Here is a 21,285-nt window from a genome sequence, read left to right on the forward strand (position 1 = left end):
ACAATTTTGCAAGCAACCTTTGGTCATAAGCAAAATCAGTACATATTGTTTGAAAGGTCTTAACATGTGTTAGAGGATCACCCTTACCATTATAAAGCTCCAAATGCGGAATTTCAACATGTTTAGGGGGAATAGCTCAGACAATGTCAAGAGAAAGTGGGTTCACAACATCAAATGTGGGCACACTAAACTTAGATTGATTCATAGAGGCAATTTGTTGCTGTAAAGAAGAGACAGTTTGTACAAGATTGTTAATGGTCGCTTCAGTCGAAGAGTTCATATTAGACGTGTTAGATTGTGATGGAGGTGTTATGTTATTGAAAGAAGGTAGAGAGTAAGGTGGTGGGACACTATGATAGTTAGTCATAGGAGATGATTGGAAAGGAGGAACACTACAAGGAGGAATGGAATGGTTAAATGAATTGCCCCCTTGTGTCATGTTCATTTGTGGAGATATAAGAGGAACACTCACTGAAGGAATGAATGAAGAAGTTGGATTGAATGAAAGAAGAGGGTTGATTGAAGAAGAAGGATTGCCCCCATGATTAGTGATCATAGGAGGAATGTCTTGTATTGAAGTAGTCATCATGTTTGATGTAAAAGTAGGTATACTAGCAAGAGAAGTCGTCAAAGGAATAGAATGATTGTCTTGAGTAGGAGGTTGTGTATAACCTAAGGTTTCGGCACAACTTTTCATAGGCATCACATTTGAATCCACAATGTGTGCAATACCACGCAAAATATCAATTCCATTCTTATCACTTTGAAGCATACGTTTTAGACCCTCAATTAAAGGAAGAGCTTGACTATCAGGGTATTCTTGTGACATCCATTGTCGAAAATCGTCAAATTGGTTATCCAATTTTGAAAGTTGTTCTACAGAAACCTCATGGAGAGCTTCTTCATCATTAAGAGGATTAGAGGAATTACCCATGTCCTCGTTAAAAAGACCATTCAAATTAGGTTCCATCTCCTCAGTAATTAAACCTTGGAAGGACTTAATTCTAAGGCTTCGTCTAACGGGAATAGTGTAAGTAGGGCTTATTGTTGTAAAACTCATGCACTAAAGAAAGAGAGAAGATTTTGAATGTTAGAGGTAGCAAATTTCAGTAAAACCAGCCAATCTTCTAGATTTAAGCTGTTAAATACAATCAGGACAATCTCCCAAAATTTCAGAAAAAATGTCTAGGACCGTGGCGCTCGGGGTGCACACGGTCCTCGCAACTTTTTTTGAAATTTGAAGGGATGAAAGTTATGATGATTTTACAGCTAACCTGAAAAAATTGAGTGATTTTACGATCTGTAGATAGGCCAAATTAAAGTTGCAATCTCAAAATTGAACCCTACCAAGATTGTCAAAAAATGCAAAATTTGAATTTTGAAAAAGAGAGGGAAACTGAAATTTTGAATTTTATGATTTTAGAGGGAATACCAAAAGCAATGCAAGCTTTTGAAATTTGAAAATTGACTCAATTTCACGCAAAATTCAATTCTGAAAGCGGAAATCAAAGTTGTTGTAATTAAGCACTTAATTTCAAAAGTCACAAATTGCAAAAATTTGAATAAATCACTGAAATTTCGAATGAATGATAACACACTTTTCAGATTTAGGACTGTAAGAAACACAATTTTGACACAAATTCCAATTTCAACAATTTTTGAATGATTAGAAGCCTCAATCCAAGCAATCGCTAGACCAACTTTGACTGTAATTTTGAAGGTGTTAAAATTGATAAAATCAGCCAAAATTCTGGATTTTAGCAGAAAAATACAGTAAGATCTAGCTCCCGAAATTTCGGAAAAAATGTCGGGGACGATGGCGCTCGGAGTGCACACGGTCCTCGCAACTTTTTTCCAAATTTTCAGGGATGAAAGATATTGTGATTTTATTGCGGAATCCAAAGTTACAGCTGATTTGGAGATATTTTGATCAGTGAAATTGTCGGACAAAGGTTGAATCAAGAGGGTTTCAAAAATTAGGGTTTTGACACTTAACCACTTAATTTTCAAAATTAAAGCACAAATATGAATTGATAATTTGTAATAGAAGGGCAGATCTGAAACAAGCATTAACAATTAAACATTTCACAAGTTTAATTACTTAAAAAGAAAATTTAGGGTTTTTATGCAATTAACCTCTAAAATTTTGCAAAAGATCAAACATGGAAATGTAATCAAAGAATCCAATTTTCAGATCTAATTATGAATAATTAGAAAGGATGTTCATGTCAGGTTCACCAAAATGTAAAGCGGAAAAATCGAACCCTAGTCGTTCTCCCTTCCCCAACTCCGAGGAGAGAGAAGGGAGAGTCACTAGGGTTGATGGTTTTCACTTAGGAGGGACTTTACATTCAAAAGAGGGGTTGAAACCCACAAGATCCAATCCCACGCAATGCAAGATTGGATTCTATATGAGTTTCAAGGGTTGTGATAGCAAGGATACCCTCTTTTGTAAAGAATGTAGATAGAAAGATTGAGCTAGGAATACATAGAAAGTGAGAAAGATTCGCTTATAAACTGAGCTAGGGATATGATATGAAGCTGCGGACCTAGAATTAGCAGTAAAATGTCGAGACGGCGCTGTCTTGCAAATTTGAGCAAAAGTTGACGGGACGATGGCGCCCGGCGTGCACACGGTCCTCCGAAAAATCCGCGAAACGAAGGGGGATCTGTTCGTCTCTGCACAAGGATTCCAGATCTTCAATTTCAGCCGTGTACCTGCAACCTACACACAGAAAAGTGAAGATGATTGGGGGGTTAGGGATTAGGGGTTTGCCTTTAGGTCAAACCCCGGTTTTGGAATTAACCAAGAAATGAGAAATGTTGTAAATGTAAATGTCTGTAATGTAAAACAAGTACTAATACCTTGTTGTAAGGATGTTTGTATCCTTATATGTGAAGGTATAGATGTTGTTGTATGTTGTATGTTTGTATGTTGTAGTATGTGATCTCCTCTTCAATGGTTGAATCCTTGTCTTGAATGCAACACCTAGCCTTGAATGGAGACTTAGAATGATCAATTGCTTGAAGGAATGCTTCAATGCTTGAATGCTTGAATGTTTGAATATCGTTTCCACCTTTTTCCATCCTCCTCCAAAATGAGAGAGGAAAAGTAGTTTATATACTTGCCAATTAGGGTTAAAAGATTGATTTTCCCGACCTTAGGCCAACCAGGAAATGTTATTTTCCAATTTGCAAACAAAAAGGCCCGAAGTCCCATAGGAGACCGGGCCCAAAATAGGGCCAGGGACCAGGGCGCTGGGCGCCCTGGTCCTGAAGGACCAGGGCCCTGGGCGCTCTGGTCCCACCTCCCGGGACAACAGGGTGCAAGGAGGATCAGGCCAGGGTGCTGGAAAAATGCAGTTTTTGATGTCGTGAGCAAGTTTCGGGGTCTCCATTCAGGTTTAGTGTTGCGTCGCCATCGTGAAGACCCAAATGCGGTCGAAATTGCAAGTGTCGCAGTTTTAGGACGCTACAAAGCTATTTCGAGAGAACAAAATAGTAGGGCATATTTGTTAGCCGTTTCAGCTTCACTTTTGTTACCGCATCCAAACTTTAAGGATAATTCATATAGGATTGAGATGATTTATAGGCCTAGTGTCCTTGATAATGTAAATCATTGGCAAGTGTTTGATGTAGATGAACAAATCAAAGATTTCCTAGAATGTGTTCAGTCATTCTCCCAATCAAATTTTGAAGGTTCTGAAAATGCTTGCAAGGAGTTTAGTCCAAACCTAGATGTTGATCCTACAAATAGTTTTATTCAGCTCAAAGGCAAAAAAAATTCTTAAAGAGCTAGTGACTCTGGAGAGGTTTTTCACCAGAGATGATGCATTCATAGGCAAGAAAGTTCCCAAGGATGATGGGAAAGGAAGTTGCAAGAAAATAAATTTGGGCGATGAGTCCAACCCAAAAGAGGTAACAATTGGCAAGTGTTGTTCTACGGAAGAGAAGCGAGCACTTGGCACACTACTGAAATAATATATTGATATTTTCACTTGGTCCTATGATGACCTGAAGGAGTTTAGAGATGGGCATTTTCAGCATCAGATTCCGTTGAAGCCAGGCATCTCTCCTTTCAGGCAAAAATTAAGGAATTTCAACCCCATAATGGTGGATGCAATTTTTAAAGAGGTTGATAAATTGCTTAAGGCCAGAATCATATATCCAATTCATCACTCTACCTGGGTAGCCAACATTGTGCCCGTAAGGAAGAAGAATGGGGAGATTCGTATTTGTGTTGATTTTCGTAATCTGAATCAGGCAAGTCTGAAGGACAACTACGCTTTACCCAATATGGACCACATTCTGCAGACGGTATCTGGGTTAGAGAAGATGTCGATGTTAGACGATTTTTCTGGCTGCAATCAAATTAGTGTTGCAAAGCATGAACAACACAAGATGGCATTCATCACTCCATGGGGAACATTCACATATAACCGTATGCCTTTTGGTTTAATAAATGTTGGAGCCACTTTTCAAAGAGCTATGGATTCCTCCTTTAAGGATTTTCGAGATAGAATTATTGTTGTTTACCTAGATGATCTGATGGTATTTTCGAAAGAGAGGAAGAATCATCTCAAGGATTTGAGTGCAGTTTTGCAGTGTTGTTGAGAGCACGGAATCTCACTGAACCCAAAGAAATCAGTTTTTTGTGTCACAGAGGGCCAATTGCTAGGACATATTGTCTCAAAGGAAGGAGTCAAAATCGATCCTGAGAGAGTTAATGTAATTCAACGTCTTAGTTTACCTTCCAACCGGACTAGAGTAAGGTCATTCTTTGGTCAAGTGAATTTCTTAAGGAGATTCATTCTGGAGTTTGCAGAAACTAAAAAACACATCATCAGCTTGTTAAGCGAACAACATCCATTCAAATGGACTGAAGAGGCCAAAGAAGCTTTCGAAAGAATCAAGGGTTCAGTTGCAAATGTGCCTACTCTCATTAACCCGGATTTCACAAAGGACTTCATTTTGTATTGTTAGGCATCAGAGCATATGATGTCTGGAATACTGTTACAGTTGGATGAATCTAGGGCCGAAGCACCTATAGCGTTCATGAGTATTCTGCTCAAGAAGCATGAGCTTAAGTACTCACTCTTGGAGAAACACACCTATGCCATAGTGAAAGCTGCGAAACAGTTTCGGTACTATATTCTGCACTCCCACTCTTTGGTTTTTGTCCCAGACTCCGTAGTGAAAAGCATTTTAACTCAGCAAGAGGTTGGACTAAATAATAGAGCAACTTGGGTAACAAAAATTCAAGAATATGATTTAGATATTCTCCCTATGAAGACAGTCAAAGGACAAGGCTTATGTAGGTTAATAGTAGAAAATGAGATGGAAACAGAAGCTGAATTACCATTAACTCTTTTTGTTGGATTGCAAGATACCTGGTTCTCTGATGTGGCCTATTATTTGACTTATGGTAGCTTCCCAAATAATTTTTCAACAAAAGAACAAAGGAATCTTAAGTTAAAGGCTGCTAAGTATGTAATTTGGCAGGATGTTTTGTACAAAAAGGGTTTAGATGGAACATACTTAAGGTGTGTAGATAAACCTCAATAGCAAAAACTTCTGGAGATTTACTATGGTGAAGCCTATGGGGGACACTTCTCATCGTCTGTTACTGCTTTCAAAATTTTTGAGGAATTTTTTTTATTGGCTAGGCATGTTTAGGGATGTATATATTTATGTTAAAGAGTCTGAGAAATGCCAACTCTTTTCCGGGAGGCCACATTTGGCAGCCCTGCCTTTAAGGCTTGTGGTAGTTCATAAACCTTTCAAATAGTGGGGCATTGATTTCATAGGGCCAATAAACCCTCATTCCAGTGCTGGTCATATCTACATTTTGATAGCAACTGACTACTTTACCAAGTGGGTGGAAGTCATTCCCACTAAAAAAGCAAATTCAGAAGTTGTGTGTAATTTTCTCAAGGATTACATCCTAGTCCATTTTGGGGTTCCCCAAAAGATTGTTGTAGATAATGCATCATATTTCTCTTCCAAGGAGTTAACTATGTTTCACTATGAGCATCAGATTACTCTCTCGAATTCTTTTGTTTACTTTCTCATGAAAAAGTTGGTTGACGAAAATGCTCGAAATTGGCATAAAAAGGTATATGAAGTTTTGTGGGCAGATAGAACCATGCCCAAGAGGGCCATTGGAATGGCACCTTTTGAGCTTGTGTATAGGGTCGGAGCAAAACTTTCTTTACCTCTGGAATTATCAGCAACCAAGCTGAAGACATTAGTGGATAATTCTTTCCTTCAGAATGCTTTAGAGAAAAGAGTTATGTACCTGATGAAGTTGGAGGAAGAGAGGGAGTTGCTGGTGGAAAAAATTACAGTGCATCAGAGCCAAGTGAAGAGGATTTTTGACATGAGAGCTCGGCCAAGAGGTTTCCTAATAGGAGATGAAGTGCTATTATGGGATAAAAGGAAAGAGCCAAAGGGTGCTCATGGCAAGTTTGATTCATTATGGAAAGGCTCTTTCAAGTTCTGTGAAGCGGTGGGACAAAATGCTTTCAGACTCAGCTACTCCGATGGAGCGGTTATGCCCTATACCTATAATGGGCAAGATCTCAAACTCTACAATTGCAAGTCCTGTGGTCGAGGGTTCTTGTATATAGTAGCTTAGGTGTTCTTAGTTGTGACTCACCTTATCCTTTCCTCTTTTTGTTTTTGGTCATTCGAAACCAGAGTTTGGGAGCTCTTTGCATTTTCCTTTGTAAAATACAATCCCCAGTTAGAGCCAATGTTATTGCGTCATTTATTCCTCATGATAAGAGTGAGTCATCCTATAGAATTTTTAGTCAGAGTCTTAATCTTTCTTGTGACACCTCGGTTCAAGTCCTTAGTACATCTGTAAATCCTTTTTCAATCATAAAAGTCAAGTTTAGGTAATTGGTTGAACTCTGTGAACACGTTGAACCATCTTGAACCAGGTTCAACAGGTTCATTTAGGTTCCATAGGTTCATAGGTGTTCAAGGAGGTTTTTCATACTAATATTTTCTTTGAGTGTCTTGCAGCGGCTCTCTAAAGTTTCTTGTTTGGTGATTTGTTACTTTATTTCTTTCGGGGTTTTGAACTCATTGAACCAAGTTCAAGAGGTTCAAATGTGTTCAACATGTTCAAAATAGCACAAGTGGTCAACAGCTTGATATAATTAATTTTCTCAGCAAGATTTTCCTTGAGCGCAGTGTACATCTTGAACTACTTGAACGCTAATGAAGTCTGTTCAGGATGTTCATATGTGTTCGAAGTTGGTGGGTCCCGCGGGTTTTAATGATTTGATGGTGCATTCATTTCCAAATATGAGGAAGCAGAACCATATCTTAAGTGAAGTCAGTCCTTGGTTTTTTGACGTAAGTAATCATTTCGGGAACTGGCGGTTACTTAAAAAATGCTGCCATGCATTCAATGCATGCATGCGATGTCTAATCCACAAACTTAACACACTTAGACTGAAAATTGGAATTATTGCATTCAATGTTTCTGTATCATTACCTTCACTAATAAGGTATGAAGCATTGTTAGTGCTCCGCATTTGTTCCTCGCTGCTGCATTTTTGTTTTTCTTGGATAGGAGTCTTGTTTGCTGCTAGTCGTCATCTGGTTGTTCAACTGTGAAGGTGAGTCTTTTTCTTGTCCTCTCCAGTGGTTTTTGCTTCCATTTCCTCTCTTACAGAAAGTTTTGTTGTAACCGGTTTAGGCTTATTGTTTTAAATTATGAATTCCGCACTACATTTGTTTAGGAATGTTTTTCGCCTAGCATCCACTGAACCCATAGTTAGAGATACCGACCCACTGAACCCATAGTTAGAGATACCGACCTAAAAGGGGAAAACCTTGAGGTGTGAAAGAGAGGGTTTTCAAGCAAATTGACAAGTCTTTTGGTGTGGAGATTTTGAGTAGTGGTCTCATAGAAGCCGTAGCTTTTCCTCCAGCCATTCCTTGCCCAGATTTGATTCGGGAATGTATTCCTAGATACGACCCAGTGTCTGAAACCATTAGGAGAGATAATGGTGAAACCCTTCTTGCCATAAATCGTGAAGTGATTTCCTCAGTCTTCAAGATACCTGATTACCAATTCTCCAACTTTTCCCCTGCTCAGTCAATACCCGAGTTCAACGCAGACAGAACCAGACACTATAACAATGTAGAAAAATTCTGCTTGAGGGTTCCTCAAAGAGGTGGTTCCAGGTTACCCAAGAATCCTAATAAAAATCACATGTTTCCTCACATCCATGACGTAATGCTTTTGTTGCACCAAGCCAGAGAGTCTGCTGAAGCTTATAGCTTTGATGACTACATTTATTGCTACGTGTAGCTGGTTTTAGAAGGAAAGCAATATTTGGATTGGGCTGAATTGATTGTTGATTCAATGAGAGAACAACTGAGTATGGCTAAACAGTTCAAACAGAACTTCTTTATGTCTTCATATCTCTTGTGTTGTTTGGCTTGTGTTAAGGAGTTGGTTGGAATACCGAAACAGCTCACTGAGGAGGATGTTCCCGTATATGAGTTCTATCCCATGCTGCAAAAGGATAAAGCCTTACAGAATTTCAGAAGGGTGCACAATGCTTTTCTGGGTGATTTGTTTCATGAATTGAAGAATATGAAAGCAAAAAGAATCTCTGAAGATGTACAAACTTTGATAAAGAGGTTTGGTAGTTTTTATATCCAGTTTCCATGCTTCTGTTACATACAGGTAGGCGGCATTGAAGAGGAGCCCTTCAAGCTCCCCCAGTTCTATTCAAATTTCTTGTTCTGACGGAGATATGCAGACAACTAACCTCTGTAATCAAAAAGGCACAACCCAGGGATTAGGCAAAGGATACAGGAGTGAAAGATACCATTCTCGATGCCCAGATATTTGAAATTGAAGACTTGGATGGCGATGTTGCTAGTGCCCTAGATTCTCATACGGTGACTGTGGCTATGACGCCACCTTCCAAAATGATCGAAGGAACCACTGGTTCCAGTGCAACTCCTAAGTGGTTGACCACCTCGATGAATAAAAAGAGAATTTTTCTTCCTGTGACCTTTTTGATTCAGAAAATGGTCGTTAAGTACACAGAGAAGAATCCAAAGCCGAAAAGTTTTAAGACTGTCGCTTGCCTGGACAATGATGAGGGAACTGGAAAATGGGTTGCTAAAATCGCCTCGTACAAACCCAAGGATGAAAACAAGGAGGATAGCCCTGATGATTTTGAGATCAAAAAGGTGGAATTGGGAAACATGAGTAGAGACACCAGGTCAGAGAAGGATGGGCGAGAAAAGAGAGAACTAAAGCGACACATAAACATTCTGGGCCAGTTCATCGATAGTATTGGTTGCCTTGGGGCACTACCAATATCTCATGCAGCAAAGAACTTTGACCCAACTTCACCGGAAAATAAAAAGCTAATGAGCCAAGTTCAATGAACCAAGAGTATTGTTGAAGCTGTGGAGAAATGGATTGAGGGAATAATCAAGGATGATGAGAAGTACATTACCGACTCCTGGAGGCTATGCGATGAGATACAGGATCTTATTGTCGAATTTCAAAATCATCTTGTGCCGTGGGAGAAGGAGGAGCACAAATGGCAGAATATCTTGCCCTTGTTTGCCAAAATAGAAGAATATGGAGTTACTAGGTTTTTGACGGAACACTCAATCAAGCTGGTGGCGAATGAATGTCAGCTTTTTGTGCTGAAGAAAACCATAATGTGGCGAGTGCTTACCTTCAAGTCTATGATCACCGATGCTAAGACCTCTATTTATGAACTCCAGGATCTGCAGTGTAGCCTAGTTAATGATAACAAGGTTGTTAACCCTAACCATGATTGGCAGTTGGGAATTTGTGGGTTGAGCACATAGGATGCAATCAGGTCTTTCTGGATGAACATGGAGAATATCAAGGCCAAGGGTAATTTCACTCCGAAAGATATAACAAGGGTGGCTAGGATTGAGTCTATGACTTTCATTGGAAATGATCAGCTGCCGAAACATGCCGAAAAGATGGTGAAGCACTGGTGGAATAAGGAGGCAGTGAAGGCAAAGCTTAGCGCGATGAAAGTTCCGAACCAATCCATTGTTCAAGAACTCACAACCGCTCATGACACCCACGAAGGCGGAGAGGATGATGAGGATGGAAAAGTGGCATAATGCATTGATTCAGGCCCGGTTCCCTTTATTTTTGTAATTTCTCATGGTTATGCAAAGACTTTGGGACATCTGTCCCAAAATAATTCTTGTTGGTTTCACAACTATTTACGGGGAAGGTCAAGTTTTCAAGGAGACCTCCCTTGTTCTAAAAACTATAAATTAAGGAAAGATAGATAGAAGAGGGGTTAGATTTTGTGACCAATTTTTGGTTGGTTTTTGTTTTTCCCTCTGTTTTGTGTATTTTCTATTTTGTAGAAGGAAGAATCAGACTGCTAAATTTGGAATGGAAAAAGATTTATACATGTATTATCGTGCCTTTGTTGCATAACAATATATATATTGAATGATCATACTGTTCTTGGGAGAAGGAAAATCTATGTGTTTTGAATTTGTGTAGATACATGTTTTTGCATATGTTTATCTAATCAAATAACAGTAAGGATCTTTCCATTGCAGAAAATTATTATTCTTCTGATATTCCTTCCTTTGAGTGTTTGTTTTCTTTTAGAGAAGATTCATGTTTGAGGACAGATTTGGTTTCTTAAATCTGTTCATTCTTTATTAAACCTATAGAAATGGTGTACTGAACTTTGTTTCAATTCCTGTCATCTCTTATATTTAAAAGATAGGAAAAAATGCTTTCTCCTTTTTAGGAAACATGTGTGAAATATCGGCCTCTCATCCAAGAATGAAGTAGGCAGCCTTACATGCTTTCGGGTTAAAAGCTACTATTCAAATTAAAATAGTTAAAAGCATTCCTTCAAAAACTGAGATAGGGAGCTATACCTATGAAAAATTTAGAGGGAAGTGGTTTATACAACACTTACCCAACTGTTTAGTGAAATACTTGTCCTTAAAATAAGGCGACAGAGTTCAAAATTGATCATTTTAAAAAGGGACAAATTTGTTCAGTAAAAGATTTTTGGCGACTCTGCTGGGGAGTTTAACAAAGAGAAAACTGAACATTCAGTAGACTAGTATGCCATAGACATAACAAAATTGAACCTATAATCAGCGAAAATTTACAGAGTTTGTTTTGTCAAAGACATAGTTCTATAATTCAGGAAAACCGTTGAGATTGAGAAAAGGTTGAAAGAGCTTAGGATTCCTAAGGGTGATAACACTGGATTCTCATCCATATACCAGAGCACAAAGGAGAGAAGGAATAATTGATAATTGTTTTGAAGAATTACAAGGGTTGTTGTTCACCACAAACTTTACTCCCGAAAGAAAAGCTAAGAGCAGACCTTCCTCTCCTGTCAGAGTTACTCCTATACCTTCTTCTTCAAATACTTTGCAAGCACTAATGCTTACTGGAGTTCAAGCCCCTCCTCTAGTAACCATTTATCCTATGTTCATTATGGCCCAACAATGGGGTGCTTATGTTGGACCTCTTGCTCTCGCAGCTCATAATCCACTTCCAAAAGGGGTGAGGGATGTCCTACCTAAATATAATGGAAACGGAAAAGTCTCAATTCAAGAGCATTTGAATTCTTTTAATGTGGCTCTTGGGATTCTGGCAGTCCGATATGAGGATGTGGCCGTTAGGCTTTTTGCCCAAACTCTCACTGCGGGGGCAGCAGATTGGTTTAGTCATCTGCGAGCAGGATCCATAACTGACTAGCAAACGATGAAAACCGCTTTTGAGAAAAGGTTCAAAAGTGCTGATGATGAACATTTGCTACTGGCTCAGCTCACACAAATGAAAAAGGAAATTCATGAGCCAATGAGGGACTATGTAGCTAGGTATAATAAGATTAACCACAAAATTCCTCAAGCCAAAAGACCAACTGCCAATAATCAACAATGTTTCTTCATAAATTCCATGCCTCCTGACGTGGGTTTTCACCTTAGAAGAAGTAGGCCGGCTGATCTGGAAACTGCACAAAATGAAGCTATACAGCTTGAAGATGATCTGATAACAGTCGGGAAATGGAGGAAAGATGTACAAACCCCTCAAGGTCAACCTCAGGCATCTACCTCATCTACTAACCCAGTTGTTCAGTGGCTTGTCAATGATATGATTGCTTTGAAGAGGTAGATACTCAAGCCTAGAATTTCTTATCCACGGCCTTATCAAGATATAAGCAGGAAAACTCCAAATCAGTATAACTATGGACGACCGTTGATTTTACCTGTTGTTCCACAAAGATTACAAATAGAGGCACCTCCTGACAAAGGTGTCATGTGTTCATTCCATCTTACCACAGATCATGATGGGGGTTCTTGTCCCAATATGGTAAGACATGTTCAGATGCAAAACAAAAATGATGAATTAGGTGAGTTCTCTGAAACAGAAAAAATGCAAGAGGTACCTGGCGACTCTGGAACATTCTACCTCGAATATGAGTTAGATTCAGAAAGAGGTAGTAATATTTTGGTGACCCTTGAAGGTCCTGCATGTGCGATTCTAACAAGGAATCAATGAACTTCCCAGTCTTCTTCTTTTGTGAATCCTTCTGGAAGCAATTTCAAAGAAAAAAATCTCCCAAGTAATAGCTTTTCAAAGACCCTTGAAGTTAGAATTTTGCAAAGGAACCATGAAGATAACAATACCTCTTCCTCTTCCTTCTCCTTTGACATCATTGAGTTTTGTAAAGCTTCTACTGTTCAACTTCCCACTACTGAGTATTTGAAACCGAACCCAAAAGAACTAGATAAACTGGTGAAATATGTTAAGGGAGATTCTTCTTCGGAGTCCCTGGTACACAGATGTGTGTAGAATAGTGATTTAACTGCTGCTAAAAAATCTTCATCTATCACATGCCCATTAGCTAACTTGGTTGATCCCTGTTCTTTTCATGATGCTAAAAATGGGCTTGAAGTTGAGATTTCGAAACCTGAACCTTTCTACATATCCCTTCTCCTGAATGGTCAGAAGCTTAGCAATTGCATAATAGATTCAGGAGCATCAAACAACATAATGCCTTCACCTGTGGATAAGTCTAAATCTCACGAAAACATTTGGAAGATGCTTTTCGATGGATGGGAAATAGGTTCCTCTTATTGGATAGGTAAAAGACATCCAGGCAGTGCTAGCAGCATGCCCTGATAAAAGAGTAAAATTAACTATCTTGGTTGCTGATATTCCCTCAAGTTACGAAATGCTTTTGAGTAGAAATTTTTGCAAGGATCTTGGAGGTAAAATCAAATTGGACTGGTCTAAAGCCATTATTCCCCTTGGAAAACAGAGAATCAAGCTTGAATCCGAGCCCAAAAATAAGTACACTGTTTTTCCTTCGGACAACCCCAAAGCCCAAATTTTGTTTCAAGAATGCGAGTTTGGAAACTATCTCATTCTTGCACTTAGCGAAAGGGAACTGGAAGAAGCTGTTGACAAACTTGGCGGGTTGTGGCAGATGGAATTTGATGGAAGTTGCACCAACTCTGGCTCTGGAGCAGGGGTAGTTTTGTTGTCACCCACTGGTAATATTTTCCCGTTTTCTTTCAAGTTGGATTTTAAGAATACTAATAATACTACAAAGTATGAGGCATTATTATTAGGATTAAATGAGGCTAGATGTAAAGGTATCAAATTGCTCAAAGTTAAACATGATGCAGAGTTGATTGTCAGACAGGTGAGAAATGTTTATACAGTTAAGAATGACAGATTGAAACATTATAGAAATAGGGTTTGGGATGAGTTAGAATTCTTTGATGCTTTCTCAATTGAAGCCATTCCAAGGGAACAAAATAGTAGGGCAGATTCGTTAGCCATTTCAGCTTCACTTTTGTTACCGCATCCAAACTTTAAGGATAATTCATATAGGATTGAGATGATTTATAGGCCTAGTGTCCCTGATAATGTAAATCATTGGAATGTGTTTGATGCGGATGCACAGATCAAAGATTTCCTAGAATGTGTTCAGTCATTCTCCTAATCATATTTTGAAGGTTTTGAAAATGCCTGCAAGGAGTTTAGTCTAGACCCAGATGTTGATCCTACAAATGGTTTTATTCGGCTCAAAGGCAACAAAATTCCGAAAGGGCTAGTGACTCTGGAGAGATTTTTCACTAGAGATGATGCATTCATAGGCAAGAAAGTTCCCAAGGATGATGGGAAAGGAATTTGCGAGAAAATAAATTTGGGCGATGAGTCCAACCCAAAAGAGGTAAAAATTGGCAAGTGTTGTTCTACGGAGTAGAAGCGAGCACTTGGCACACTACTGAAACAATACGTTGATGTTTTCGCTTGGTCCTACGATGACCTGAAGGAGTTTAGAGATGGGCATTTTCAGCATTAGATTCCGTTGAAGCCAGGCATCTCTCCTTTTAGGCAAAAATTGAGGAAGTTCAACCCCATAATGGTGGATGCAATTTTTAAAGAGGTTGATAAATTGCTTAAGGCTAGAATCATATATCCAATTCATCACTCTACCTAGGTAACCAACATTGTGCCCATAAGGAAGAAGAATGGGGAGATTCGTATTTGTGTTGATTTCCATAATCTGAATCAGGCAAGTTTGAAGGACAACTACGTTCTACCCAATATGGACCACATTCTAAAGACAGTATCCAGGTCAGAGATGATGTCGATGTTAGATGGTTTTTCTGGCTACAATCAAATTAGTGTTGCAGAGCATGAACAACACAAGACGACATTCATCACTCCATGGGGAACATTCGCATATAACCATATGCCTTTTGGTTTGATAAATGCCAGAGCCACCTTTCAAAGAGCTATGGATTCCTCCTTTAAGGATTTTCGAGATAGAATTATTGTTGTTTACCTGGATGATCTAACGGTATTTTCGAAAGAGAGGAAGAATCATCTCAAGGATTTGAGTGCAGTTCTGCAGCGTTGTCGAGAGCACGGAATGTCCCTGAAACCAAAGAAATTAGTTTTTTGTGTCACGAAGGGCAAATTGCTAGGACATATTGTCTCAAAGGAAGGAGTCAAAATCGATCTTGAGAGAGTTAATGCAATTCAACATCTTAGTTTACCTTCCAACCGGACTGGAGTAAGGTTGTTCTTTGGTTAGGTGAATTTCTTAAGGAGATTCATTTCGGAGTTTGCAGAAACTATAAAACACATCATCAACTTGTTAAGCAAACAACGTCCTTTCAAATGGACTGAAGATGCCAAAGAAGCTTTCAAAAGAATCAAGGGTTCAATTGCAAATGCACCTACTCTTATTAACCCCAATTTCACAAAGGACTTCATTTTGTATTCTTATGCATTAGAGCATACGATGTCTGGAATATTGTTACAGTTGGATGAATGTGGGGCCGAAGCACCTATAGCGTTCATGAGTATTCTGCTCAAGAAGCATGAGCTTAAGTACTCACTCTTGGAGAAATGCGCCTATGCCATAGTCAAAGTTGTGAAACAGTTTCGGTACTATATTCTGCACTCCCACTCTTTGGTTTTTGTCCCAGACTCCGTAGTGAAAAGCAATTTAACTCAGTAAGAGGTTGGACTAAGTAAAAGAGCAACTTGGGTAACAAAAATTCAAGAATATGATTTAGATATTCACCCTACGAAGACAGTCAAAGGACAAGGCTTATGCAGGTTAATAGCAGAAAATGAGATGGAAACGGAAGCCGAATTACCATTAACTCTTTTTGTTGGATTGTAGGATACTTGGTTCTCTGATGTGGCCTATTATTTGACTTATGGTAGCTGCCCAAGTCATTTGTCAGCAAAAGAACAAAGGAATATTAAGTTCAAGGCTGCTAAGTATGTAATTTAGCGGGATGTTTTGTACAAAAAGGGTTTAGATGGAACATACTTAAGGTGTGTAGATAAACCTCAACAGTGAAAACTTTTGGAGATTTATTATGGTGAAACCTGTGGGGGACACTTCTCATCGTCTGTTACTGCTTTCAAAATTTTGAGGACTTGTTTTTATTGGCCCGGCATGTTTAGGGATGCGTGTATTTATGTTAAAGAGTGTGAGAAATGCCAACTCTTTTCCGGGAGGTCACATTTGGCGGTCGTGCCTTTAGGGCCTGTGGTAGTTGATGAACCTTTCAAACAGTGGGGCATTGATTTTATAGGGCCAATAAACCCTCATTCCAGTGCTAGTCATATGTACATTTTGACAGCAACTGACTACTTTACCAAGTGGGTGGAAGCCATTCCCACTAAAAAACCAAATTCAGAAGTTGGGTGTAGTTTTCTCAAGGATTACATCCTAGTCCATTTTGGGGGTTCCCAAAAGATTGTTCAAGATAATGCATCATATTTCTCTTTTGCTATGAGCATCAAATTACTCTCTCGCATTCTTTTCATTACTTTCCACAAGGTAATGGACTAGCAGAGTCCAACAACAAGAACCTAATAGCCATCATGAAAAAGTTGGTTGATGAAAATGCTCAAAATTGGCATAAAAAGGTATATGAAGCTTTGTGGGTAGATAGAACCACGCCCAAGAGGGCCATTGGAATGGCACCTTTTGAGCTTGTGTATGGGGTCCGAGCAAAACTTTCTTTACCTCTGGAATTATCAGCAGCCAAGCTGCAGACAGGAGTGGAGGATTCTTTCTTTCAGAATGCTTTAGACAAAAGAGTTATGTACTTGACGAAGTTGGAGGAAGAGAGGGAGTTGCTGGTGGACAGAATTACAGTGCATCAGAGCCGAGTGAAGAGGATTTTTGACATAAGAGCTCAGAAAAGAGGTTTCCTAATAGGAGATGAAGTGCTATTATGGGATAAAAGGAAAGAGCCAAAGGGTGCTCACAGCAAGTTTGATTCATTATGGAAAGGCCCTTTCAAGATCTGCGAAGCGATGGGACAAAATGCTTTCAGACTCAGCTACTCCGATGGAGCAGTTATGCCCTATACCTACAACGGGCAAGATCTCAAACTCTACAAATTGTAAGTCCCATGGTCGAAGGTTCTTGTATATAGTAGCTTAGGTGTTCTTAGTTGTGAGTCACCTTATCCTTTCCCCTTTTTGGTTTTGGTCATGCGAAACCAGAGTTTGGGAGTTCTTTGCATTTTCCTTTGTAAAATACAATCCCTAGTCAGAGCCAATGTTACTGCGTCATTTATTCCTCATGATAAGAGCGAGTCATCCTATAGAATTTTTAGTCACAGTCCTAATCTTTCTTGTGACACCTCGGTTCAAGTCCTTAGTACATCTGTAAATCCTTTTTCAATCATAAAAGTCAAGTTTAGGTAATTGGTTGAACTCTGTGAACACGTTGAACCATCTTGAACCAGGTTCAATAGGTTCATTTAGGTTTCATAGGTTCATAGGTGTTCAGGGAGGTTTTTCATACTAATATTTTCTTTAAGTGTCTTGCAGCATCTCTCTAAAGTTTCTCGTTCAGTGATTTGTTACTTTATTTCTTTCAGGGTTTTGAACTCATTGAACCAAGTTCAAGAGGTTCAAATGTGTTCAACATGTTCAAAATAGCACAAGTGGTCAACAGCTTGGTATAATTAATTTTCTCAGCAAGATTTTCCTTGAACACGGCGTACATCTTGAACTACTTGAACGCTAATGAAGTCTGTTCGGGATGTTCATATATGTTCGAAGCTAGTGGGTCCCATGGGTTTTAATGATTTGATGGTGCATTAATTGCCAAATATGAGGAAGCAAAACCATGTCTTAACTAACGTCAATCCTTGGTTTTTCGAAGTAAGTAATCATTTCGGGAACTGGCGGTTAATTCAAAAATGCCACCATGCATTCAATGCATCCGTGCGATGTCTAATCCACAAACTTAACACACTCAGACTGAAAAATTGGAATTATTGCATTCAATGTTTCCATATCATTACCTTCACTAATAAGGCATGAAGGATTGTTAGTGCTCCGCATTTGTTCCTCATTGCTGCACTTTTGTTTTTCTTGGATAGGAGTCTTGTTTGCTGCTAGTCATCGTCTGGTTGTTCAACTGTGAAGGTGAGTCTTTTTCTTGTCTTCTCCAGTGGTTTTTGCTTGCATTTTCCCTCTTACAGAAAGGTTTGTTGTAACTGGTTTAGGCTTATTGTTTTAAATTATGAAGTCCACACTACATTTGTTTGGGAACATTTTTAGCCTGGCATCCACTGAACCCATAGTTAGTGATACCGACCTAAAAGGGGAAAACCTTGATGTGTTGAAAGAGAGGGTGTTTAAGGGAATTGACAAGTCTTTTGGTGTGGAAATTTTGATTAGAGGTCTCATAGAAGCCGTAGCTTTTCCCCCAACCATTCCTTACCCAAAATTGATTCGGGAATGTATTGCTAGATACGACCCAGTGTCTGAAACCATTAGAAGAGACAATGGTGAAACCATTCTTGCCATAAATCATGAAGTGATTTCCTCAGTCTTCAAGATACCTGATTACCAATTCTCCAACTTTTCCCTTGCTCAGTCAATCACCGAGTTCAATGTAGACAGAACCGGACACCGTAACAATGTAGAAAAACTCTGGTTGAAGGTTCCTCAAAGAGGTGGTTCCAGGTTACCCAAGAATCCTAATAAAAATCACATGTTGCCTCACATTCATGACGTAATGCTTTTGTTGCACCGAGCCAAAGGGTCCGCTGAAGCTTATAGCTTCGACGACTAGATTTATTGCTACCTGTAGCTAGTTTTAGAAGGAAAGCAATATTTGCATTGGGCTGAATTGATTGTTGATTCAATGAGAGAAAAACTGAGTATGGCTAAACAGTTCAAACGGAACTTTTTAATTTCTTCATATCTCTTGTATTGTTTGGCTTGTGTTAAGGAGTTTGTTGGAATACCGAAACAGCTCACTGAGGAGGATGTTCCCATATATGAGTTCTATCCCATGCTGCAAAAGGATAAAGCCTTACAGGATTTCAGAAGGGTGCACAATGCTTTTCTAGGTGATTTGTGTCATGAATTAAAGAATATGAAAACCAAAAGAATCTCTGAAGATGCACGGAATTTTATAAAGAGGTTTGGTAGTTTTTATATCCATTTTCCACGCTTCTGTTACATACGGGTAGGCGGCTTTGAAGAGGAGCCCTTCAAGCTCCCCCACTTCTATTTAGATTGCTTTGTTCTGGCAGAGATATGCAGACAACTAACCTCTATGATCAAAAAGGCACAACCCAAGGACAAATGGGAAGGTCATTTTCCCATCCAATTGGGTGCGTTGTCTTGCAGTTCGATGTCTGATGCTTTGAGTATTGGAGCAGACCTCAGGAATTTCAATTTTTCCCTGTATCCTAAAAGGAAAGGTTTTGATAATAAGGGATTTTCCCAAAGTCTTGGACTAATGCCATACCTCCCAATTCCACAGTTAGAGGATTTCTGGGAAAATTGTACAGATGAACTCGAGGTATTCAAAAGATGAAACATGAGATTGGTGTTAGAACAAGTTGTTACATTGCAGATAAAGTTGGATACTAAGGGGCTCGAAGAGGACTATCTAGAGCTATTCGAACCAGGGTACTTAGCTCATGCAGAAGTTGAAATGCCTCCAATTGACTTGGATGAGGAAGAGAAAGATGATATACAGTTAAGGACCAAAGGAGTTTTGGAAAGGACCGCGGCATGGGTGGCCAATAAGAAAGCAATGAAATTAGGCGTTAAGTCTAACTTTGCGAGAAGTAATAAGGATCCTCTACCTTCACCAAAGTGTCTTTATAACAATGGTTTTATGCTTGTTCGTGCAGGTAAGGATAACAAGCCGCCCCAGCTTAGACATAGGTCTAATTCAACTTTGGATTTTTGTACTCCTCGGCATACCCGGTCCCGAAGTGCCACTCAAAGAAAGATGGATTAGGCAAAGGATACAAGGGTGAAAGATACCATTCTCGATGCCCAGATATTTAAAATTGAAGACTTGGATGGCGATGTTGCTAGTGCCCTGGATTCTCATACGGTGACTGTGGCTATGATACCACCTTCCAAAATGATTGAAGGAACCACTGGTTCCAGTGCAGCTCCTAAGTGGTTGACCACCTCAGTGAACAAAAAGCAGAGTTTTCTTCCCGTGACTATTCTAATTCAGGAAATGGTCATTAAGTACACAGAGAAGAATCCAAAGCCAAAAAGGTTCAAGACTGTTGCTCGCCTGGACAATGATGAGGGAACTAGAAAATGGGTTGCTGAAATCACCTAGTACAAACCCAAGGATGAAAACAAGGAGGCTAGCCCTGATGATTTTGAGATCACAAAGTTGGAATTAGGAAACATGAGTAGAGACACAAACAATCATTTCTTCCAGGTATCGGCAAAGAAAATGCTCACAAGGTCGGAGAAGGATGGGCGAGAAAAGAGAGAACTAAAGTGACACATAAATGTTCTAGCCCAGTTGATCGATAGTATTGGTTGCCTTGGGGCACTACCAATATCTCATGCTACAAAGAACTTCGACCCAACTTCGCCGAAAAATAAAAAGCTAACAAGCCAAGTTCAACGGGCCAAGAGTATTGTTGAAGTTGTGGAGAAATGGATTGAGGGAATAATCAGGGATGACGAGAAGTACATTACCGACTCCCGGAGGCTATGCGATGAGATACAGGGTCTTATTGTCGAAGTTCAAAATCAGCTTGTGCCATGGGAGAAGGAGGAGCACAAATGGCAGAATATCTTGCCCTTGTTTTCCAAAATAGAAGAATATGGAGTTACTAGGTTTTTGACGGAACACTCAATCAAGCTGGTGGTGGATGAATGTCAATTTTTGTGCTGAAGAAAACCATAATGTGGTGAGTGCTTACCTTCAAGTCTGTGATCACCGACACTAAGACTTTTGTTTACGAACTCCAAGATCTCCAGTGCAGCATAGTTAATGATAACAAGGTGGTTAACCCTGACCATGATTGGCAATTGGGAATTTGCGGGTTGAGCATACAGGATGCATTCAGGTCTTTTCGGATGAACATGGAGAAAATCAAGGCCAAGGTTAATTTCACTCCAGAAGATATAACAAGGGTGGCTAGGATTGAGTCTATGACTTTCATTGGAAATGATCAGCTGCCGAAACATGCCGAAAACATGGTGAAGCACCGGTGGAATAAGGAGGTGACGAAGGCGAAGCTCAACAGGATGAAAGTTCTGAACCAATCCATTATTCAAGAACTCACACCCGCTCACGACGTCTGCGAAAGTGGAGAGGATGATGATGATGGAAAAGTGGCATAATGCATTGATTCAGGCCCGGTTCCCTTTATTTTTGTAATTTCTCATGGTTATGCAAAGACTTCGGGACATCTGTCCCAAAATGC

General features: G+C 39.5%; 1 pseudogene; it reads left to right on the forward strand.

The window, feature by feature from the left end:
* The window catches only part of LOC131064763 (subtilisin-like serine-protease S), a 60,169-nt pseudogene that overhangs the window by 24,497 nt on the left and 14,387 nt on the right, over nucleotides 1-21,285 (forward strand).

This window comes from Cryptomeria japonica, chromosome 11, assembly GCF_030272615.1.
Source record: "Cryptomeria japonica chromosome 11, Sugi_1.0, whole genome shotgun sequence".
Classification (NCBI taxonomy): Eukaryota; Viridiplantae; Streptophyta; class Pinopsida; order Cupressales; family Cupressaceae; genus Cryptomeria; species Cryptomeria japonica.